We start from the raw sequence: 26,030 nt of genomic DNA, 5'->3' as shown, positions 1-26,030 counted from the left end.
GAGAAATATATAAAAGCAATTTCAGCTGACGAACACTATAAATACCTAGGAATATTAGACGCCAATGATACTGTCCACTCGAAAGTTAAACAACGGGCAGCATCAGAATACATTAAAAGAGTTAGTAACACTCTGAAAACAAAACTAAATGGATTAAACACAATTAGAGCAATGAATTCTTGGGCTGTACCAGTGATCCGATACACAGCTGTCATAATAAATTGGAAAAAAGAAAATCTACACAAATTAGACCGCAAAACTAGAAAAATAATGACTATGCATTATGCATTACATCCACGAAGTGATGTTGACCGGTTTTACCTACCGAGGAGAATAGGTGGACGGGGTCTGCCGCAAGTGAGACAGAGTGTGGAAGAAGAAGAAGAAATTGGTTTAAGAAATTACATCGACAATAGCTCTGAGCCAATGCTTCAAGCAATTAAACAAGAGGATCTTCTAAAAGCAACAGGAAACAAATCCGATTACAAAAAGGAACAACAAAATATCCGATATGTGCGCTGGAAATATAAACCCTTGCATGGCCAATTTCTTAGAGATACTGAGGGAAAAATTGACGTGAACAACACATGGCAATGGCTTCACCACGGATACATTAAAAAAGAAACAGAAGGATTTATTCTAGCAGCTCAAGAACAGGTATTACAAACTAATGCAATCAAAGCAAAAATTTCAACATCAATAATAACAGCAAATGCAGATTATGCGATCAGAAAGATCAGACTGTAGAACATCAAATCAGTGCCTGCAGTAAAATAGCTCAAACTGAATATAAATACTGCCATGATCAAGTGGCCAAAATAGTTCATTAGCATGTATGCGAAAAATATGGCTTTCCTACTTCTGATAACTGGTGGCAGCATAAAATACAGACTGTATTGGAAAACGAAACAGCAAAAATTCTCTGGGACTTTAGAATACAAACCGATCGGCATTTGGAATATGCAATAGACCGGACACCACAATTATCGAACATCGACAGGTTTGGGTTATCGATATCGCAGTACCCAGTGATAACAACATTAACAACAAAGAAAAAATTCATAAATATCGAGATCTGGCAATCGAAGTTGGCCGACTGTGGCTAAAACACACCAAAGTCATCCCAATAGTTATCAGTGCACTTGATGCAACTTCAAAGAAGCTAACCAACTATTTAGCAATTAAACATCAACGAAGAGACCCCATATGACCTACAAAAAACAGTATTACTGTGAACAATCCATATTTTACGACGCTACCTGACGGACTATTCTTAGATTCTTGGGTAGAATCTGAATTGGTCTGTTATAAGTAGTTACAATCGTGTTTAATATTTCACGATATGATATCTTGTTTTGACTGTGTATCAATTATGTTTTTTTTAATATATTTTATTGATTGCTAGAATATTTATACATACAGTAAACATCTTGTGTGACATTGCACCTTATAATTTTACAGAGTTCAGCACAAAGTGCTGCAATTCCTACATTGGATTTCAATTAAAAAATGTTTAATAATACTTTTTTGCCTTTATATTATGTATCTACAACACATGTTCTTCTAATATTAACAATGAAGATTATACAGAATTTTTGTATAATTTTTATTTTTTTTAATTTTAATTTAATTTAATTTTATTTATTATTATTATTTTTTTTTAAGTTTGAGAAAGAATGATTATACATACAAATTTCTGCATTTACTTATAAGGATTACTTGTAGATGAGTGAGGCAGGTTAATCCCACCTACTTCGAAGCTTGGGTTAGCTTTTACGAAGAGAGTGGGATTTAGCCTTCACTATTTGTGTTGTTGCTACTGTTTATGTATGGGATGTTGGCATTGGATGCTAGTGATTTGTGATGTGTATATTAGTGTTAATGGTTTCTTAACTTTCTTCGTATATTTTACAGAGTTCGTTTTTTAATGTTCTGTAGTTATCTACGTGTTTTAACTTTCTTGGTAGGTTGTTGAGTTGCATGGGTATCTGATGTGATCTCACAAAAGAACCGTATGAGTTGTTGAAGCGTGTGGGGATGTAGAGAGTTGTTGTTGGTCGTGTTATACGATATGTTGTTTCGATAGATGATGTTGAAGTAATTCCTTGTTAATGTCATGTAGTGTTTCAGGTTTTTAATGCTCAAAATTCTGCATATCGCCATGTGCTTGTCGGATATTAGTTGTTGCGTGTAAGGTGTCTAGATCACTGTTCACACGATTTTCCTGTGTAGTGTTTCTAATTTTTGTAGGTGGCTGTTTGATGTATTTGTATAGACTGTTATTCGTATCTGAGAAGGGATTCGCAGATACCATGATATAGAAGTTTTGTTATGTTGGGTGGAATAATGTCTTTAACTTGGAAGAGTTTTGCTGCGATGATCCGGAGTTTGGTGTGTGTAGGTATTCTATATGTTTTGTCCATTTAAGGTGGGAATCTATATACAGACCGAGGTATTTTGCGTGTGTTACAGGTTTGATTTCGGAACATTGGCAAGTATTTTTGTTGTTAATGCAGCGGTATGTGTGACAATGTATCGATAGTGATGCGGGGCGTATGATTCTTGGGTTGTGTATTATCAGCATCTGTGTTTTGGTGCCGTTGATTAGAATTGCGTTTTGGTGGAAGTATGTTGTGATTTCGTTTAGATCTTGTTGTGCTTTGCAGAAAGCTGTGTTAATGTCTGTGTGGATTGCTAGTAGTGCAGTGTCATCTGCGTATTGAAATATATGACTTCTTATGGATATGTTATGAACATCGTTAATGTATATGTTGAATAGAGTGGGTGATAATATGGCACCTTGAGGTACACCGTGTTTTACTTGTATACTCCGACTGTGACATGTATCTATTTTTGTTATTTCTGTTATGTTTGAGAGGTAGTTCATGAACCATGTATGAAGTGTTCCTCTTATACCTATTGAGTATAGTTTGGTGAGTAGTATGTCATGTTCAAGTGTGTCAAATGCTTTGGTTAAGTCAAGCAGTATAAGGACGGCGTACTTGTTTTTGTCGAGAGCTTTGTTTATTGTGTCGGCGATGTCTTCTAATAAAGTAATTGATGCTTTTTGTTTTCTAAAAGCCATATTGGTTTTGTGAAATGATGTTGTACTTCTGTGAATAGTTCTGTAGTCTGGTGTGTGTTATTTTTTTCTAGAATTTTTGAGATGACTGGTAATGTAGCTATTGGTCTGTAGTTCTGAGTATCGTTTCTTTTGCCGTGTTTGTATATTGGCGTAATTGCAGTTTTTAGTTGTTGTGGAATAATGCCAGTGTGGAATATTATGTTCACGAGTTTCAAAAGTATTGGATTTATTTGTTCAAAGTGTGTTATAAGGTCTGTGAGTCTTATTTTGTCTATTCATGGATTGGTCTTAGGTTTTAGTTTTAGGAGTGCTGATTTCAGTTCCTATTTTGTTATGGGTGGAAAATACATCGTTTGTTGTTGACTTTGTTACGGTTGTTTTTTGTTGATCGTTGGTAGTTTGTCTTTTTTGATTTGTGTGATGTTGTTTGTGAAAGCATAGCTGAATGAGTCTGCTAGTTCCTTTTGGTTTGTGTCCTGACCGAAGCGTTTTGCAATAAAATCTTGTGATGAAGTTGTCTTTTTTCGGGTTACTAATTCGTTGCGTGTAGCCCATGTTTGCTTCAGATTGTCGTTATATTCCATGAATTTTTGGAAGTAGTAGCGTCTTTTTGCCCTACGAATTTTTGTTGTTAGTTTCTTTCTTGTGTTTTTGTATAAGGTTTGTAAATGTGTGTTACTGGGTGACTTTTTAAGTTTTTTCCATAGATTTTCTTTTTCAGTAATAGTATTTAGTATGTCGTCATTTATCCATGGATTGTTGTCTGTTTGTCGCCTCGTTTTTGTAGGTTTTGTTGCTTTTTTGTATATTTCTGTGAACTTACTGAAAATTCTCGTATAATGTTTCAGGATCGTTTATTTTAAGTAGGGAATTCCAGTCTGTATTTTTTACTTGGTTATCGACAATGCTCTTTAGTATGATTGAGTTTTGTCGACTTTTGTGGTGGTGGGAGGGGGGGGGGTGTAGGAAACGTAATAAAACGAAGTTGAGACAAAGTAGTGATCGGCAATTTTGACGTTAATTACTGATGATGTATATGTATGTATGGGAGCTCGTATATTGATATGATCAATGCATGATTGTGTTAGTGAGTTATTGAGTATTTCTTCTCTTGTTGGTGTGTTAATGGTATTGTTTATGTTGTACTGACTTAGTATATCAAGATATGTGTTAGTGGTTGAAGAAGAGTGGTCAAGAGTATTTATGTGAATGTCTCCTATTAGGATGAGCCTGTGTGTTGTACGCGGTTCGATGCCGCTTAGCTATGCTTCTAACTCATGAAGGAAGCTGAGCGGATTATTATCTGGGGGGACTGTATATTGTGTTTATTGTGTATTTGATACTATTGTGGCTATTTGTGAGTTCCAAAATTAGTGTTTCCCTATGTTCGAAGTGAGTTTGTTTTTCTGTCACATTGTATTTTTCTTTGATAAATGCCACGATATTTCCTCCTCATTTGTTTGGTCTACATAAGTTGTAGGTTTGGTAATTATTTATGTTGAATGCGTAAATTTCTGTGTCGTTTATCGCAACTTCGGTCAGTATTAGCGCATCTATGTTTATCATGGTTATAATTGAGCTGTGTTATCAATGTTAGCCATTGTTTTTTTATACTTCTTATGTTTGTGTGCATGATTGTGAAGTTGGTGTTGGTGGAAATGTTGTCTGACCATTTCTTCAATGAGTCAAAGACCTTGAAGTTTATGTTGTCTGACTGGATATGTTCGCCTATGTTTGAGATCTCCGTTATATAGTTTTTAAATGAGTTCTAATCTTCTTCTTAAGGATGTAAAGAGTTTGTGTTTAATATTGGTAGGCTGTGTAAGTCGGATTCACTTGTTATTATGTATACTCGAGTGTTTTCATTCTTTCTCAAAAATATCTGGGAATTCTTTGTCCACAGGAACTTGTAGTTTTTCTCTGTTTTTTCTTCCCTGCCTGGTATAGAAGATTTTTGAAGTATGGAGTCCAATGTTCCGTTATATAGATTGGTGTTGGGAGTTTCTTATCAGTTAGGATCGTTGTTGTCAGCCTTGTTTTCTTGCTTGCTGTAAAAATGGAGTCTCTCAGATTTCTGTTGGTAAAATGAGCGATGATTGGTGGCGGTCTCTCTTTATTTTTTTGTGGGCCTCGGTTGATATCTGTGGTTGCGATTTTAATTCCAATTTTGCTGCCGATCAGTTGCATTATGTTGCTTAAGTCTTCTGTATTTTCTTTCGTTATTCCCTCAATTTGAAGTTCTTTTTTTCTTTTTTTTAGCAATAAAGTAATGTGAATGAAGTAATAATAATAATGATGATGATGATGATGATAATAATAATAATAATAATAATAATAATAATAATAATAATTTTTTATAATAATAATAACTTTTATTGATCTCTAAAATATTTACATATACAATTATCATCTTAAGTAACATTCAGTGTATTATTTTACAAGGTTCAGCACTAAGTGCTGCATACAATGAAATTTCAATAATAATGATGATAATAACATAGTTTTTTGCTATCTTTTAAAATAACAATCACAGTAATAATTTACAATTATATAGTTCAGAGTTACACACGTTATGTAATATTACATGTAGTCTACTATTTTATTCCCCAAAGTTAGAGAAAGTGTGATTATACAACAGTATTTACACATATGCAATTAAAATATTATATTTCCTATTTCTCAAACATATTATTTACATAATTTTTTAATAATAATAATGTTTTATTAGATTATTTTTTCATGTTATATAGTAATATTATATTAATGATATTATCACATAATAATCGGTGTCTCCAGTATGTTCGTTATTGTTATATACTTTTCTGAACTGTTTTGTTACATAATCTGCATTCTTTGATTATAAGGATTACGTGTAGATTAGAGAGGCAAATTAATCCCGTCTACTTCGAAGCTTGCGTTAGCTTTTATGAAGAGAGCGGAATTTAGCCATCACTATTTGTGTTGTTGCTGCTGTTTATGTATGGGATGTAGGCATTGGATACTAGTGATTTGTGATGTGTATATTAGTGTTAATCGTATATTAACTTTTTTTGGTATATTTTCCAGAGTTCGTTTTTTAATGTTCTGTAGTTATCTACGTGTTTTAAATTTCTTGGTAGGTTGTTGAGTAGCGTGGGTATCTGATGTGATCTCACAAAAGAACCGTATGAGTTGTTGAAGGGTTGAAGGTTGTAGGGATGTAGAGAGTTGTTGTAGGTCGTGTTATATGATACGTGTGTCTGTTGTTTCAATAGGTGATGTTGAAGTAATTCCTTGTTAATGTCATGTAGTGTTTTAGGTTTTTAATGCTCAGGATTCTGCGTGTCGCCATGTGCTGGTCGGATATTGGTATTAAGGTGTCTAAATCACTGTTGACACGATTTTCCCGTATAATGTTTCTAATTTTGTTAGGTGGCTGTTTGATGTGTTTGCATAGACTGTTATATCGCATCTGAGTAGGGATTCGCAGATACCATGATTAGGAGTTTTATTATGTTGTATGGAATAATGTCTTTAACTTGGAAGAGTTTTGCTGCGATGATCCGGTGTTTGGTATGTTGGTATTCTATATGTTTTGTCCATTTAAGGTGGGAATCTATTTAGAGACCGAGGTATTTTGCATGTGTTACAGGCTTCATTTCGAAAACTGGTAGGTATTTTTTTTATTTTTTATTAATGCAGCGGTATGTGTGACAGTGTATCGATAGTGGTGCGGGGCGCATGATTCTTGGGTTGTGTATTATCAACATCTGTGTTTTGGTGCCGTTGATTAGAATTGCGTTTTGTTGGAAGTATGTTGTGATTTCGTTTAGGTCTTGTTGTGCTTTGCAGAGAGCCGTGTTGATGTCTGTGTGGATTGCTGGTAGTGCAGTGTCATCTGCGTATTGAAATATTTGACTTCTTATGGATATGTTATGAACATCGTTAATGTATATGTTGAATAGAGTGAATGATAATATGACACCTTGACGTACACCGTGTTTTATTTGTATACCCCGACTGTGACATGTACCTATTTTTGTTACTTGTGTTCTGTTTGAGAGGTAGTTCTTGAACCACGTATGCAGCGTTCCTCTTATACCTATTGAGTATAGTTTGGTGAGTAGCATGTCATGCTCAAGTGTATCAAATGCTTTGGTTAGGCCCAGCAGTATAAGAACGGCGTACTTGTTTTTGTCGAGAGCTTTGTTTATTGTGTCGGCGATGTCTTCTAATAAAGTAATGGTGCTTTTTGTTTTCTGAAAGCCGTATTGGTTTTGTGAGATGATGTTGTACTTCTGTAAACAGTTCTGTAGTTTGGTATGTGTTATTTTTTCTAGACTTTTTGAGATGACTGGTAGTGTAGCTATTGGTCTGTCGTTCTGAGTATCGTTTCTTTGACCGTTTATGCATATTGGCGTAATTAGTGCAGGTTTTAGTTGTTGTGGAATAATGCTAGTGTCGAATATTATGTTCGCCGGTCTCAAAAGTATTGGATTTATTTTTTCAAAGTGTGTTATAAGTTCTGTGAGCCGGAATTTGTCTATTCCTGGAGTGGTCTCTTTGGTTTTAGTTGTAGGAGTGCTTATTTCAGTTCCTGTTTTGTTATGGGTGGAAAATACATTGTTTGTTGTTGACTTTGTGTCGGTAAGTTTTTGTTGATCGTTGGTAGTTTGTCTTTTTTGAGTTGTGTGATATTATTTGTGAACGCATGCGTGAATGAGTTTGTTAGTTCCTCTTGGTTTGGTTTGTGTCCTGACCGAAGCTTTTTGCATTGCAATAAAATTGACCTGAAGTTTTCTTTTTTTGGTTTCTAATTCGTTGAGTGTAGCCCATGTTTGCTTAATGTTGTTGTTATATTCCATGAATTTTTGGAAGTAGTAGCGTCTTTTTGCCCTAGGAATTTTTGTTGTTAGTTTATTTCTTGTGTTTTTGTATACGGTTTTTAAATGTGTGTTACTGGGTGACTTTTTAAGTTTTTTCCATAGATTTTCTTTTTCAGTAATAGTATTTAGTATGTCGTCATTTATCCATGGATTGTTGTCTGTTTGTCGCCTCGTTTTTGTAGGTTTTGTTGCTTTTTTGTATATTTCTGTGAACTTACTGAAAATTCTCGTATAATGTTTCAGGATCGTTTATTTTAAGTAGGGAATTCCAGTCTGTATTTTTTACTTGGTTATCGACAACGCTCTTTAGTATGATCGAGTTTTGTCGCCATTTGTGGTGGTGTTGGAAGGGGGGGGGGGTTGGAACGTAATAAAACGAAGTTGAGACAAAGTAGTGATCGGCAATTTTGACGTTAATTACCGATGATGTATATGTATGGATGGGAGTTCGTATGTTGATATGATCGATGCATGATTGTGTTAGTGAGGTGTTGAGTATTTCTTCTCTTGTTGGGGAGTTAATGGTAGGGTTTATGGTAGGGTTCACAAACACATACCTTGATATACTGACTTAGTATATCAAGGTATGTGTTTGTGGTTGAAGATATTTGGTGAAGCGTATTTATATTAATGTCTCCTATTAGGATGAGCCTGTGTGTTGTACGGGGTTCGATGCTGCTTAGCCATGCTTCTAGCTCATGAAGGAAACTGAGTGGATTATTATCTGGGGGGACTGTATATTGTGTTTATTGTGTATTTGATACTATTGTGGCTATTTGTGAGTTCCAAAATTAGTGTTTCCGCATGTTCGAAGTGAGTTTGTTTTTCAGTCACATTGTATTTTTCTTTGATAAATGCCACGATGCCACCTCCTCGTTTGTTTAATCTACATAAGTTGTAGGTTTGGTAATTATTTAAGTTATATGAGTAAATTTCTGTGTTGTTTATTGCAACTTCGGTCAGTATTAGCGCATCTATGTTTATCATGGTCTAGTTGAGCTGTGTTATCAATGTAAGCCAGTGTTTTTTTATATTTCTTATGTATGTGTGTACGATAGTGAAGTTGGTATTGGTAGAAATGTTGTCTGACCATTTCTTCAAAGAGTCAAAGACGTTGAAGTTTTATATAATTACAAGTGAATCCGACTTACACAGCCTACCAATATAAAACATTAACTCTTCACATCCTTAAGAACAACAAGATTAGAAATCACTTAAAAACTATATAATAGAGATCTCAAACATAGGCGAACATATCCAGTCAGACAATAAAAACTCGAGTTTTCATTCTTTCTCATGAATATCTGTGAATCCTTAGTCCACAGGAACTTGTAGTTTTTCTCTGTTTTCGTCTTCCTTGCTTGATATAAACGATTTTTGAAGTATGGAGTCCAGTGTTCCGTTATATAGATTGGTGTTGGGAGTTTCTTGCAGTTAGGATCGTTGTTGTCGACCTTTGTTTCTTGCTTGCTGTAAGAATGGAGTCTCTCAGACTTCTGTTGGTAAAACGAGCGATGATTGGTGGTGGTCTCTCTTTGTTTTTTTTGTGGGCCTCGGTTGATATAGGTGATATCTGTGGTTGCGATTTGAATTCCAATTTGGCTGCCGATCAGCTGCATTATGTTGCTTAAGTCTTCTGTATTTTCTTTTGTTATTCCCTCAATTTGAAGTTCTTTTTGTAGGATGTGCTCCATTTGACACTTGAGTGTGTTTACCTCTTTCCGCAGTTCTTCATTTTGGCGCTTCAGTGTTTCTTATGTTTCTCTCTCCACCGTTAATTTTGTAACGTTCATACTCCTCAAATTTTTTGTTGATTTGTTCAATGTATGTATTTAGCAAGTCTTTGACCATGAGTTTAAATGAATCAAAATTATCTGTAATTTTAGGATCAGGAAGCGGCTTACCTTGATGTGCGTCGTTACTTTTCTTTGGTGTCTGTTCTTTGTTCTTCATTTTCTCACGGCATTGCAGACAGCGCCATTCTGTCCGTTTCGTAGCTCCTTTTGCTTTCCACGTGCTTTCTGCGATCCCTGAACAGTGGAAGTGTTGTCTTTTGCCAGATCCAGAACAATGCGGCCCGTCCCCTTCGTCGCTTAATGCACTTTTTACACTCATTGTGCTTGACCTTCGCTGTCTCGGTGACCTTTAGACTTTCTCCCCGTTAGCGACTATAGTACGACTTTTAAAATGGCGACGTCCTTTGTTCTTCGTTGGTTGGTGACATCAGTTTGCTCTTGTTTGTGTATATTTAGTTCTTTTTTACGGAATTTCGTGGGATTCATTTAGGGCCAAGAACAAATGTCGGTGTTTTCCAATAGGAGGTAAGCTGTTTTTTTTTTTAATTCTTTTTTTTATCTTTTATTTTTTAATCCTCTAGATTTGATTAAAATATATGAAATAGGAGTAACCCTCAGTCATATTGTTTAAAGTCTCTGTTTGTATATGCATTTAGAAGGTTACAAAATAGTCAGTGGCGGCTCGTGGCTTGAAATCGTGGGGGTGTTGCAACTTTCGAAATATACATACACACTGTAAGTACAGTGTATTCGTGTTTGGATAAAATATCAGAATAATGGTACAAGAAAAAATATTGTATATTATCGATAAAATTATACAGTTTGGTATAATTCAAAATTAATTAAAAATAAAATCCATTATTGTTTTGTTTCGAGCAAAAAGGTCAATAACTTTTTCCTTGATGTTTGTGTGACTGTTGAAGAATTTGTAGTTCACTTACAGTTATTACTATAACAGTACTTATTTCCTGAAGTTGCATTTCTGAGGTCATATAACTGCCAATAACTCCAATAATGTTCTAAAATAAAAACTATAACAAATGTTATGCCTTTAATTGTAATGTCCAAATATTTAAAGAGACGGAGTAAACACGATAAGCACTACGAACACTCTATACTGGGCAGACTGCATATAAACAACAGTGGAACTGCGCGACGGACAGTGCCGCATTATGCTAATAGCTCGCATCTCACTATGACGTGTATATGCTTGTGCGCGTAGCAATATGACGAGGCTGGAAAACAAGTGCTGTGATTTCTTGGTACCTAACCCTAACAAGATAGGTTACTGTCTGAAATAATGTGAGTGCAACGGTCGATTTTCCCGAGTTTACGGGACGAAAAACCCGAATTTCAGGGAAGAAAAATCCGCTTGCCTGTGCCAGAGATCGACTAATTCGGGAACCCGTCGAAGAAAGGTTTAGAAAAAGTTCCTCCAGTCGGAGACTAGACTTGAACTTAAGTCTAACTTCGAGCGACCAAGTGCAAAGGACGCAAGCGTCACTTCCACTGAGCTACACAGGTCTACTAAAATTAGATATTAGAAGCAAATATGAATAAATTAATAAATATCGAGAAAAATTGGGGATGCTGCAGTTCCCTAGTGCCTATGTACGAGCCGCCCCTGAAAATAGGAATAATTTTTACTTAGTCATATTGTTTAAAACATTTGTTTGTGTATATCTCATTCCTTTTTTTTTTACATAACTTCGTGGGATTCATTTATGGCCAGAACAAATCTCGGGTGTTCTCTATCGGGAGGTAAGCTTTTTTTTTTTTTTTATTTTGTAATAATTCTGTATTTTGATTAAAAGATATGAAATATCAGTAATCCCCGGTCATATTGTTTTAAGCAGGGGTCTCAAACTCAAACTCAAACGCAGAAAAGAGGTAGTCAATCAGATGTATATCAGTCGCGGGCGGTATTCAGCATTATTCTGTGATCCAAAACATAAACTAAAAAAAGAAAGGCTCTAATAAAGGCCTTTTGTTGCTGGGCCTTTACGACTTACGTAAACAGTTACACCCACATTTAAATTTTAAATTAATAACCATTTTTATTTTTTTATATTAAGTTTAGAAAATATAAGTTCAATTACATTTTATTCATACTTTAAGAAAATTATTTAAATACATAATTTTGAGTTACAAAAATAAAGATTTTTATCTACAAGTCATTTTTTTAATTTGATTTTGATTCCAAAACCTGACACCTTTTCCTCTGTACTAGCTTGTCAATATCTGCTTTTTCGTTTCGTGTTGCAATATGGAGTATTGCATTTAATCTAGAATATTTTATCCGTGAGCGAAACTTTGACTTATTATCATAATTGAAAATAATCGCTCACATACATCGGTACTTCCAAAGATTGACAACATTTTTGCATAATAAATTTTATATTTGAGATATTTACTGCCGAGGTATTTATAAACACTATCATATTACAATGGTAACCTGTAACTTATTGACATTGTATCACGTGGCTTAAAATGGCTGCGTGGCAAGTAACTTCTATTCAGTGTTGCCAACCTTTGATGACAGAAACATGGTACGAAGAATTGTAGTAATAAGTTTTACTTTTGTTTAAAGCTGTCATAAAACATTTAGAAGTTTGAATATTTTTCTGTTTTAATCCCCGCAGGATGTTAGAAACATTGATTTTTAGAAAAGAAATCATTAAGGTCGCGGGCAGGATACGAAACCTTCGTGGGTCGTATCCGGCCGCGGGTCGCCAGTTTGCGACCCCTGGTCTGTCTTTGTTATATATATTTAGAAGATTAAAACATTTGTTTCTGTATATCTAGTTCTTTTTTTTTTTTTTTTTTTTCCAGAATTTCGTTGGATTCATTTATGGACAACAACCAATCTTGGGTGACTTCTAATCAATGGTATGCTTTTTTTTTTTTTTTTTTTAATCCTCTAGTTTTGATTAAAATATATGAAATAGGACTAATACTGTTTTGTTTCATATTGTTTAAAGTCCCTGTTTGTATATGGATTTAAAAGATTATGAAATTGTTTGAAACCTTTGTGTATATTTAATTTTTTTTTTTGCAGCATTAACGACGGATTCATTTACGGACATCAGCCAATCTTCGGTGATGAGCACTACCCAGCGGTACGCTGTCTTTTGTTGTAATACTCCATCCTTAAGTTTCGATTAAAATATATGAATAATAATAATCTTCATTCATATTGTTTGTGAAGTTTCTGCTTGTATATGCATTAAGAAAAGTTCGTAATTTACAGAACTGATGGCGAATTCAAGCTCGAGTGGTTAATTTGGGCGATCGCTATCGTCATTGTCTGTGGGGTTCTCGTTTTAATCGGATTGTATTATTACAAGTGTTCTTGTGGGAAGCGCAACTCTGACAACACCATCATATGCTCTTCTACACCTGTTCGAGCTTGTCACCAACACCCTGCTTCTTCAAGTATATACCCAACTTTTCCTCCAGACATCTATTGTCCTACTGAGCCAAGTTCGACTCGTTCTCTGAATGTAATCGTGTATTGTACACATTCGCAGTTTTCCTCCTGCCAACAATCAACAGACACCACAGACGTATAACCCAAAATTTATGGATGATAATAAGGACTTTCCTTCACCATATAACTATCAACATAATTATATTTAGAGAGCAAAAACTTGAACTGTTAACAACATTAACATTAACATTTCTGGCTAGATGGGTGAAGTAAAATTGCTTTTCATATTCCACTTTGTCTTGTAATGAAAGAGCTTTGAATGGAGTTTGTGAGCTATATGCTCACCCATTGAGGGCAGTGAAGTTAGTTGTGTTCAGCTGAACTTAAGATAGACTTTGGTCTTTTATATTTGTAACTTTCCGCTTCATTATATTCCGAGGCTTCCTTGATTAACGAGTTTGGATGGTTACTTGTCATGGTAAAGAACTTCTCAGCTAGATTTAGGAGAAAGGAAGAGATATAAGGGATATTAACTTCTGTATGGATCTCGGTGTTTCTTATAAACCAAGGGGCATCCAGAATCATCCTCATGCACTTATTCTGTAATCTCTGAAGTTCTAGAATGTTTGAATTCGCGGTGCGGCTCCACGCTGGGGATGCGTAAGTGATAACCGGTCGAATTACCATCTTGTAAATTGTTAATTTTGTTTGTGTGTCCAGTTTACTTTGCTGTTCATCATAGGGTAGAGTTGTGCAAAGACTTTGGATGTCTTTGAGGTAATGTAACTAATATGTTTGCTGAATAGGAGTTTACTATCAAGAATCACTCCAAGATATTTAACTTCAGTCTGCCATGGAATCTTTACTCCCAATAAATAAATATCCTCCATGGTATGGATTTTCTTTCTAGTAAACAATATAGCTGAGCTTTTCTGGGGGTTAACTTGGATCCTCCAGTCTGCCATCCACTTTTCTAAAATGTGTATGCTGGTTTGGAGTCTTTTAGTTGCCAGTTTTGGGCTCAGTGATCTTGCCATCAGTGCAGTATCATCTGCATATAATGCAGTGAATGTTGTTCTTGGGTTCAGAGGGATGTCCGCTACATAGATTGAGAACAGGAGAGGTGCCAGACGAGATCCCTGAGGTACGCCTGCCGAGATCCTACGTTTGGTCGAAACCGTTTCGCCGACCCTGACCTGCATATATCTGTCTTTCAGGTAAGATTGTACTCTTTTTATTAACTTGATTGGCAAGTTAAATTTTATCAGTTTGTAGAGAAGACCTTGATGCCATACTTTGTCAAACGCCTTCTCTGCGTCGATGAAGATGGCAGCTGTATTGAGTTTCCAGTTAAAATCTTTAGTAATGATTTCTACCAGCCGGCGCACTTGTTGAGCTGTACTATGGGACTTAGGGGAAGCCGAACTGTTCATTAGGCAAAATTCCTAACTTATCTGTTTCTGCTTGGAATCTTGAGAGGATCACTTTCTCTGTCACCTTTCCGAGGCTGGACAATAGGCTTATGGGTCTGTAGCTTTTGGGAAGGTGAGCATTTTTCCCCTGGCTTCTTCAATGGTATGATTGTGGCTGTTTTCCATGTAGTTGGGAAATGATGGAATCTAAAGATGGCATTTTTAATGTTGACGAGATGGACTATGGCCTTTCTTGGAAGTAGTTTTAGAATTCCGTTAGTTATGCCTTTCGGTCCTTGAGCTTTTTTACTGTTTAGATGGAAGATGATATTTATCATTTCTTCCGGATTGGTTGGAGTGATATGTTCGGAGTTAACAGTGTTCTGTCTTAAGGTTGTCCTAACATGACGATGAATCTTGTACATAAGGTTGATATTTAGATTTGTGTAAGATGGATTGCACTGAGATTCTAGGTTATCTACTAATGCTTCGGCTTTCTCTTCATCTTTTTGAACTGTTGGTTTGTATAGGGGGTATGAGTTGCTTTTCGGTGCGGTTCGCTCTTAAGAATTTCCATAGAGAATGATCTTCAGTATTTGATGTTAGCCAATTTGGTTTCCCATTGACGGTTTCTGTGTTTTTGAAGAGCTTTTCGGACCTTCCTGTTTAGATTGTTCAATACTGTTTTGTCTTGTGTGGCTCTGGTATTGTGTTATCTCTTTCTGGCTCTATTTTTTGCTCTGATTAGCTCCATGATTTCTTCAGGGATACGGTTGGTTGGATGGATTGTCTGACTGATTCTATTGCTTTCTGAATTTGTATGGTTAAGTTATTTATTGCTGTGTCAATCTCTTCCTTTTTACTGATATTGGGCACCGGACCAATATGATCGGTAAGAACCTTGGCTAACTTCTCCCATGGTAGGAATGTGTGCAGAGGAGAGAATTGATCTAATGAACCTAGATTAAGCACTATGGAACTGTGGTCAGAAGATGACGATGTCTAGTACGTCCGAGCTACATGAAGGGCTGAAGTGGGTGGGCTCTGTAGGGCCGAGCACAACAACAGAGTTGAGCATTGCAAAGTTGAAAAGTTTGTGAACTTTGCTGTTAATTGTTCAGCTATACCAAGCTGTGTGTTTTCAGTTGAGATCTGCTGTTATTATTATGGAGTCATTTGGACCAAGTATGGAGTTCAGATCTGTTGTCAGCAGACGAATGCTCGGAGGGTTATAAGCAGCATAGATCCTTAACTCCCAACATTACAGGTATGTACCTCCACACCGGTCACCTCCAGGTTTACTGTTTGGGGGTGGGGCTTGTCTATTTTATTATGATTGAAATAACTCTTAATATATAAAGCGGTGCCTCCATCTTTTATGCTAATTCTGTCGTTTCTGTACATAGTGTATCCACGGATTTTTGAGTTATTAGATGGTCTTAAGTGTTTTTAACCAATCAAAATGATATCAGCACTGAGACGAGTTGCAAATTCTTGAAGTTCCAAAACCTTGTTCATCAATTCATTTGCATTCCATGCCATTATCTTAAGAACTTTTAGTTTGAATTTATTACTCATGACAGATGACTGTTATAATGTTTTGAGTGCCTTGCAGGAATCTCTTTCTGGAAGATGTTGAGGGGCATGTCTTGCTGAATTCCTGCAGCATGGTGGCAAGTGAGGCTGTTAAAACCGATGTTATATTGGAGCTTTCTAGCTCGAGAGATGTAGGAGGCTTAGCTCTTGCAGCCTCAGCATATGTTTTGGTCATGGTTGTTCCTTCCTGTGAGGTAGAAGGGAAGGTGTTTCGGACAGGAGGACGGTCTGTTTGGTTGCTTAAAATGTTGTTACGTGAAGGAGAAAGATTGACTTTTGTTGATCCTCGATTTTTTGGATTGGAAAGGCATCCCTTGTAGTTGGCAGGGTGAGGTCCTCTGCAGTTTGCACAGCATGCTGGAGTTGTGCGTGGCTTAGTGCATGTGATGGTCTGGTGACCCTCAACGCACTTCAAGCACCTGAAGGCTGCCTTACATAAATTTTGGGCATGTCCAAACCTTTGGCATCTATGACACTGACCTGCAGATGCTCTTTTCCTAAGAGGCTCATTTGAAATATTGAGTCCGCATACTACTGTCAGTTCATAGATCTGCTTTTGTGTGTTGCTTATTTCCACCAGCACCAAAGGAATTGGTTTTTTATCAGATCTGAGCATCCTGCTCACTTTTACTGGGGACAGGTCCTGTCTGGAGAGAGATCAGTGGTCACATCTTCAGGAGTGATACCTTCAACTATCCCACGAAGAACTACGTTCAGGTTCTTTTCGCTGGGTAAAGTGAAGGTGTGATATGGGACATTAACATTGTCCATAAATCTGGTCATCTGTCTGTAATCCATGACAGTAGTGGGTTGTATTTTAACTCCCTCATCTGAGTTTTTGGCCAATGAGAATGAGGTGTTTTGTTCTCTGTAGGCTGACGAGACAGGATCCATTTTTTCCTTATCCATTAATATGACTGGTGGTATCTTTTCTTTAAGACCATTGAGTGCTTCTATCTCTGTTGTTTTGGGTTCTTCCACATTGATGGAGATTTTCCTCTTCTTTTTGACCATTTGGAACTCTGTATCTGTTTCCAAGATATGATAATTGCTGTCTTGGGATGTAGCATCTTCCATACTTGGGGAGTGTGCAAAATCTGATTGCGTAAGAGTTATGGGCTCTTCACTTATGTCATCCATATTGTTCTGTGTGACTGCTGGGGGGTGGGGGGGAATATGTCAAAGAGCTTGACTTTTCCTGGCCAATTATCACTCAGCAGTGATAATTGGCCAGGAAAATTAAGAATGATAACTGGCCAATTATCATTCTTAGTCTGTGGAATTCCATGTATAATTCCTCGAATTTGGCCTCATTCAAAAGTTTTGCCATCACAATAATTTAGAAGTGTGTTAAGACACAGATGGAAAAAGAGTAGAGATTGCTCAGGTATCCCGAGCAGGTTACAGATAATCCTGTGGACTTTTGAGGGTCCACTAGCAAAACCTGTAGACACTCTTAGGTGTCTACCAGCAATAAAATACAACTAGTTGTCCTACAGTAGGGAAAAGGAGTGTCACGAAATCCCTTGGCACAGATTGAAATCGTACCTCCCTAATTAAAACCATAAATCCACCACTGGTCCTCATTGCGGGTGGGGACTGCCTGCCATTAGATCTCTTGCATGTTTCATGCAGAGGGGGAGACAGTAGGGAACAAACTGTGTCTGCGCCAATGTAATGCACATTTCGTGAAAAAACTTGTAAACAAACTAATCAGGCTCAGTCTAAAATAATATGTCCGTTGTCATCAAAATCAGTCTCCAATCGAACTGTTAACAATATGTACAATATACTTTAAGAAGTTTTGTATTCTAAATACATATTGGTGTATATGATGTTGGTAAAAAAAGAAAGAAATTGATTTAACTGTGATCTCTTAAATTTAAGTGTTAAATATATTTTTAAATAATAAAATGCATTATAATCTATATTACTTTTATTATTATATGATTAAGAAATATTTTTAATATTTTTTTTTATTTTTCTAAAATATTCAGATGATTAGATCAACTTTTATGAAGGGTGAAGTGGTGAAGTTCTCCAACACCATTCAAGAAAAACATTTCACACACACACACACGACGGAGTGTTAAAATAGTATTGCATTCACTTTTAGGAGAAACTTGAAACAGAGAAGCGTAACTATAGAAACTTAAAAGTTTGCGAATGACACATAATTGCTTTCAAATTGTCATGCGCCAAAGAAACTTAGCTGACGCATGCGTAGCAGTGTGACAATAACGACCAATTTCATTCGATGCAATGCGCATGACTACTTCGAAATTACGAAGTGAAGTTAAATCGGTTGTTTTACATTTTAAATGCGATTTTAGTGATAAAGCTTCTAGATGCAAATATGATGCACAGAAAAGCATAGGTAATATCGTATATTAAATCAGAATCGTCATTTGATAAAGTTTATCACTACTTGGACGTTGGCAGTACTTGTTCGGTCACTGACGTTAGTCAGTGGTCAAGTTATCCAGACGCGGACAAAAATAACGGCGTCTCTTACAACAAGCTGTTTCTGCAAACACGTGAGTATGCGTTGTCGTTTAATTAACTTTATACATGTACTGAAAATGCCTGTGATACTCAGGCGAAAATTCTACTAATAAATAATATTTTAATTGAGTTAATTCCGTTATTATAATTTTAATTATTATGTCTACACACGGTATTTCCTTACTGAAACATATGTTTTAAATGTTATTTTTATAAAAATATGAGTCTTTGAATATAAATAAATTATTTAAATTGAAATAAATTTATTATTATTATTATACTACTACTGACCCATTACACATCACAGGAGATGACCCTTCCCAACACAATCCGCAATTTACACAGCATTTTTTTTTTTTTAATTTCACTTTATACACAAGTATTTACTTTTCTACTTATTAATAAATGTGCAAAATATTTATAATTAATGTAATTTCCTTGTTGAAGAAAATTTATAGCTATTATTATATTTATGTAGGAATAATGCTGGAAATAATAAAAATTAATATTTTATCTAATTAAATCTGCTTTATATTAATGTCTAAGTATTATTTTGTATTGTATTTAACTGAATGGAAATGAATTTATTGTAAATATTTTAATTAAAGTCATACTTTAAAAACGAAGAAAACATTTGTACTGATTTATTTTTCTTTCTTCTTTTTTTATTATTATTATAGCATGAATCATTTATCACTTAATATAAGATCTTTTTCTTTCTTTCTTTTATTATAGCATGAATCATTTATCACTTACTACAAGTAATAGGAAATTGCTTCTACGATTTTGAAAAAAATAAAAATAAAATAAAAATAGAAAGTAGCGTGGGTTTTAAAATGCACCGTGGAGTGTAGCTATGAAAGAGATGATAATTTGTGACAAGATGTGAAAGATTTTTTTTTTTTTAAGTTGGGAGGCGTACATAAGTTACTCATTGCTGTTGGATGATGGGAAGGAGAGTGGTTTTGTAATGCACGTGACAGGAAGAAGGGAGTAATCTAAGATTATGTTGGCGTAGCCGGAAAAGTAACGTATTTAAGAAAAGAATTTGTCTTTTTTTTATATTAAATTAATAAAAGAACATTATTAGTCAGACAGCTTAAGAAAGTTTATAAATCTATAGTATATTAGTACCGAACCAGGGATGGACTAAGGGTTAGAAAATATGGAAATGATCCTTCACAGATCATTTACAGATTTAATACTTACGTGATATTTATTTTTTATTTAACATAAGAGTTTTAGCCTAGTGTCAAGGAAGTCTATTTAATTGAATTAAATTATTAATTTAATAATTTGGTCTAGCTACTCACTACTCAATAAAGGCTGTTTGTTGTAAAATGTGTTTGTAAAATGTGTTTTTACATTATGGTAAATACCAAAGTATAGAGATCAGAATTTTCCCCACCTTTGCAACGAGTTGCCCGAGATTGTACTACATATTAGGACTACTTGCATTAGCTCACGCTAGTATTCGCCGATACTTTTATAGTTTTTTTATACTATATTCGGCATGAAACTCTCTGATTCCAATCTTTGAGTTTCTTATTCGGTTTTAAAACAATGTGGGATCTAATATCCCCTTAATTTAATTAACGTTTATATCGCCGAAATGAAGCCTGTTGGCTCTTTATATTGAAGTATTTCTTACTTTTCTGCTGTCCAGTTCTTCATAAACTCCAAATCAGACAGGTCTTGAGCTATTGTTCTCACTTTTAGGTGCATCCAAAACGTCCCTAAGTATTCTCGATTGTATAGGCGAGAGAGATCCACCCACCAGGTTATCCCTTCTCTCACAGACCTCATCCACTGGTCAGCATGTGTACAGTTGAGAACAGTATTACACGGTTGGATAGGTTTGCGATTTGAATAAAGTTAATTCAGAGGCAAATTAATGCCTTCAGTGATGGCATAAATCTAATTGCAGAGGCATTATTTGTAATTATTTTTATACCCAGAAATACAGGCGGTAGTTATTATCCTAAGAATAGAAATTTCACCTTCTCAAGAACTATTGGTGTTTCAAAAGTAAGAATGAGTTACTTTTGCAAGCACGATGGAGTTTTTCTGTCTTGAAGTTAATAAGGTCATCAGAATCTCATTGGAGAGTGGAATGTACGTTAGAGAGAAAGCGGACAAGCGAATTGCAGGTCACAAGATTTCGTAGCAGAACGAAAGGTAGCGGAACCTTTAGTACATCAGTACTAAGTACAGCGCACAGATCAGGGTTGGGAGAGAAAAATCTACTGAGTTTTATCTTGACAAGTTTTAGGTTCAATTACCATACTCCTATAATTATAACGAATTTCAAAAATCCCAAGGGATTGTTTTTAATTTTAGTACACGATACAACATTGTTTCATCCCCCCCCCCTTATTTCTGAGTATAAAAATTAGGCCTTATTTTGACATAACATTTAATTACATTTATTTTAAAATTTACTATATATTTTTATAACTAAAATTTTGTTAGAGTAAAATTATTTTAACACATATGTTTAAATCATACACTTTTATTCCCGCGACACACCCACCGACTATTTGACGTCTTTCAGTATTTGGTATCATACAATAGAAACTGTGATTGGAATGCTTTGATTATCGCACTCAGTTGAAAGTATCAGGGCTCCATAAATTACTTCCGACTTGGACCTAAATTCCAACTTCACTGTTTATATGATCATTTTACTTTTTATTTTATTTTATTTATTTATTATTTTTACAGATTTCCATCGTAAAACGCTTCCTGTCTAATTGCAGATTCTAGTAAAGGAGTTGCCACCAAACCAATTACAAATTTCTCGGTGAATTTTTCAACTGACTTAGACAAGGATGATTATTGCGCAGCTTATAATAACAATCACCATATACATAGTAATAAGCTTTGTGCTGATCGGTCTATTTTACTGTATTATTAGAATTCTTAAAAAACGAATAAAAGGATCGGTTCCCAGTACAGCGGTTGAAAGAGGAGGGAGTTCTGTAGATCATCAAAGTGGAAGATGTTTATATAGTGAACTCGTCTCAAGATGACAGGAAATATTGCCATTCTAAATATAAATATTCCTACTTAATGGAATATTTTGTTCTCTTCACATATATAATTTGAATGTTAATCACTAAAAGAAAGCAAATCTCATGACCAAACGTTGTTATCTACAAACCTCAATGTAGTAACCACATTCCAGTTCAAGTTTCTTAAAATAAATGTATCCATTGAAATGTTATTCTTTACTTGTTTTTAGATCCACTCAGTGTTTACATATTAAAATTATACAGGAACATTTCTTTATATCTTCGTAAAACGAAATTTGCGTCCTAAGTAATAAAGATTTGTTTTCAAAATACTGTGTAAACTCGAGCTAATTATGTCATTAACAGAACAACATAAGAAATAAAAGCTTCGATGGAAACATGGATAGAGCGATAGCACAGAAGAATGACAGCCATCAGGAGGATATTGGTCTTTAAATCTCTCGAACTCGTCTTAAACTACACTCACAATATTCATCGCCAAATCTAAGAGAAACTGTTTGCTTATTGGAGGCCTGAAGTGCTCAGAAACATTTAATTTTTCATCTTTACAGCAGGGTACTCGAATTATTCTTCTCTTGACCCACTCCCGGTGCTAAAAATATGCTATAGCTGCATAACTTTCCTTAGATGGGACGTGCTATCACAAAAACGAAGGATTAGTAGCTTAGCAACATTTGGAAAAAAAGGACAAACATGAGGGAGATCCCTGATGCACTCAAGGCAATTAGAATTTATTTATCGTGCACTTCAAAAGGATAGCCTTTCCTGATACAGAATTAAAAGTAATCGACACGTATCAGTAAACTTTAAAATTGCTTTATAACAAATTACTCCAAAACAATGCTAAATTCTTTAATTAAAATATATCGCAATCATAAAGATTATAAGGTTTATCGGCCACAACATTCTTTATTAAGAATACGTTGAATCCGAATTCTAATGATTATAATTCTTTTAAACTATTTTCTAAAATAAAAAAATACATGGAATTATAATCTTAATGATTTTGTCAACTAATCTGAATGATTGTGATTTTCTTGTGTGACTGTCATCCCCGATATATAGGAAACCCTACTCTAGAGATCAACCATGGAACGTTTTTCAATCCACTTCAGGCCTCCAATAAGCGGGGAAGGTGGTCTCATATCGGATGATGAAATTCATCTCTCAACAAAAGACAATCGCAAACAACTAAGTCCACAGAGAGAGATTTTAATCAGCAACCTGTTGATTGGTGAGCGGATATGCTAATAATTAGTAATTGTTATGTGTATACATTATGTGCGTATTATTATTATAATTATACATAATTAGTAATCATCATGTGCATATTATGTATATAGCTATTATTTTAAGAGTAGATAAAATATTCACTTGGCCAGCTTCTCTTCGAGAACTCAGTCGATCGAAAAAAGTGATTTAAGCAGTATACTAAAAGGTTAAGGTTCCTCCGTAAGGCAATTGACAGAACAGCGGAACATTGCGCCCTTCGAGTGGATAAGAACCTGAGTTCGATTCTCGTCGAGACGAGCGGAATCCTTATGTGGGATTTTTCAATTGAAGGTGAAGGAAGTAGCATGGTTTCCGGTTTTTTTTCTCCCGGAAATCCTACAGCTATAAGCAAATCGGCCATGAGAACACGCAGAGTTAACTGACAAAATATATTGTTGTTGGTGGTGATGGTAGTAGTGTCGTTTGTAGTTAGAGAATTGCATAGTAGGAGAGACGGTGAGATGTGTGTAGCGGATTAGAGTGGAGTGCCCCCCCCCCCTGCGATAGGTACTTGGACTCCTTGGAGATGTTAATAATAATAATATTGTCCCCATTCCAAATGTCAGATTTCAGTGAGAATTGAAAAACGAAAATGGAAAAGAACCATGATATTTTGCAACTTTAACGACTCAAAAATAACAAATACCATTTTCGGAATAAATATGATGAACATATGATAAATATGATGAATACATGGAATGTTAGAAGGTAAGATGCCTTATTAATTACATAATTGTAAATAAAAAACTGGCACCACAAGTAACAGACACACACGCATGTCGACAAAGAAGTTGATATATCTTCCGATCACTTCTCAGATGTCTCAAAAAAATAAATAAATAAATAAACAAGATGGAAGAAATTTATTCTAAGAAGAAACCATAGAAAACAATAAATTATTCAATTATACGTATTTTAAGACATTAAACCTTATCAACAAACAAATAAACATCTTATAGGAAAGACCGATTCTAAAGATAATATTAAACATCATTGGGAAAATGCGAAAAAAATTTAGCATATATTGAAGTTTGGATTAGAAAATCAAAATATCAAAAAATATGTTTTAAAATTTAGTATGCAAACATTGAAAAAATGTCCCCCCCCCCAAAGCATATTTGGATTACATATACCAGAAAACAAGAGACAGAAAAAAAGTATATAAAATTAAAAGAAACGGAAAACTATAATGCATCCAAACACATAAAGAGTTTTGGAATAGGTTGTCAGTAATATTGACGTTCACAGTCGATAGATTACAAAGTTCCAAAAGAATTAACCAGTGAATTAAAGGATGACGCTAAATTACATGTGGATAATAAACATATGGATAGAACACCTACACATTCACATGGCATGTTCAAGAAGCTTCTGTAACATCAACAAAAGTGATATGGATCCATTTCACAGAGATCTTCAAAATGTATTGAAAATAAAAAGAAGAAATGAACAACAGAATAGCTCTATGACTTGATGGAATAAAGTTGGAACTTATTAAATATGTAGGCCAGCTGTCATGGGAAAAACAAAATTAAATTTTATGAATAACTTGTGGAAAAATTGTATAATTCCAAATGGATCTTAAAATCAGTTATTTCTGTAGTAAAAAAAATGCGGGGATTTTCTATGAAAATTATAGAGGAATAAGCTTTGTAAACAGTTAATTAAATGTTCAAGTTAAAAGACTGATATTTTTCATGCTGTTTTATTTAAAGTATGAAATAGATTTAGATGGTTGGTTGCCAATGGATTTATGTTAAAATAAATTGTAGAAAACTGAATCTAACTTAGAAACACACGCATATAGCATTTACTTACCATGCAAAGGTATTTGATCTTATTATAAGACAAAAGCTATGGGAAAATTATGAAGGTAGAAGATATTCTAAACACAAATCATTAAAATTTTGGCGTTAAGGATCCCATTCCTTCCCCCCAAAATTATTTATTCATAAAAGAGTAAAATGTTGCAGCTTTTCAACATCTCCATTTAAAAGTATATATAAAAACATCCGATCATGGAAAAAATAAGTTATTATAGGATTTTTATAGATTACCTTTTTGTTGATGACAAGTAATAACATGAAAGTAGGAAGTATCTAAAACCTGTTTTAAATATCAATTCATCCAATAAATTAATTGGAAAATTACAACGTAGATCCAAAATAGTTCCTAATAATTATATATCTGAAATATCTGAAAAAGTGCTACAGTTCAACTATTTGGGATTCAACATTATATTTTACTCTCGACTAGATAAAAGAAGAAAGTGCATTCTAATTTATTCTTATAGTCCTTATAAGGACTGGCTTAAAGGGGCGAAGCAAGAATGCTTTTCATCTTCCCCGTCATCTGTAGAGGACAGTGTAGGGATAAGGTGTTATTGAGCTATTAAAGCTCTGATCATGGCAGGAGGGTAACAGCAATAGCCGAACCTCAGTTAGAACTTCATTGGCTACAGCATTGATATCCATTATCCATTACACTCCAAGGGTATCGAAACCAACATTAATTAATTTATTCTTATCCTTATAGTCCTTATAAGGACTGGCTTAAAGGGGCGAAGCAAGAATGCTTTTCATCTTCCCTCTATCTGTAGAGGACAGTGTATAGGGATAAGGTGTTATTGAGCTATTAAAGCTCTGATCATGGCAGGAGGGTAACAGCAATAGCCGAGCCTCAGTTAGAACTTCATTGGCTACAGCATTGCTATCCATTACCCTCCAAGGGTATTGGATTGAAAATCAATCACCGCATCTCACGGTCGATTGATTCCGGAAACCCCCCTCCTAATTTATTCTTACTGAGCTTTGTAACTCTTTAAATTATTTGATTATAGCATATACTAGGTGTATTACAAAAATCTAATTAATTAAGAAAAATTAATTTACTTATCAAAGATTTATTAAGATGTTTAAAAACATTAATTTAAATACTTTTTTTAAATTAAAACTAACTTAATATTCTGAAGAACAGAATCAGTCTTAGTTAATATTTGCCCATGATTTGGAAAAGAGAAATTGTTATACTTCCG

General features: G+C 34.8%; 1 long non-coding RNA gene across 2 annotated transcripts; it reads left to right on the top strand.

Annotated features, from left to right (window-relative positions):
* Nucleotides 1-10,634: 10,634 nt before the first annotated feature.
* On the top strand, nt 10,635-21,915 carry LOC150109637 (uncharacterized). 2 transcript variants are annotated; one of them, XR_016549965.1, is made up of 4 exons: nt 10,635-11,507; nt 12,579-12,635; nt 12,805-12,865; nt 21,414-21,915. It is a non-coding gene; the product is annotated as an uncharacterized LOC150109637 (long non-coding RNA). The 2 variants fall into 2 exon arrangements; XR_016549963.1 differs by lacking the exons at nt 10,635-11,507; nt 12,579-12,635; nt 12,805-12,865 and adding an exon at nt 18,486-18,721.
* The last annotated feature ends 4,115 nt before the right edge of the window (nt 21,916-26,030 follow it).

The sequence above is a fragment of the Typopeltis vanoorti genome, chromosome 2, assembly GCF_054136105.1.
Source record: "Typopeltis vanoorti isolate ZY-2024b chromosome 2, IOZ_Tvanoo_1.0, whole genome shotgun sequence".
Classification (NCBI taxonomy): domain Eukaryota; kingdom Metazoa; phylum Arthropoda; class Arachnida; order Uropygi; family Thelyphonidae; genus Typopeltis; species Typopeltis vanoorti.
The sequence above is the reverse complement of the archived record's forward strand: the minus strand, read 5'-3'. Positions and strand labels throughout refer to the sequence as shown.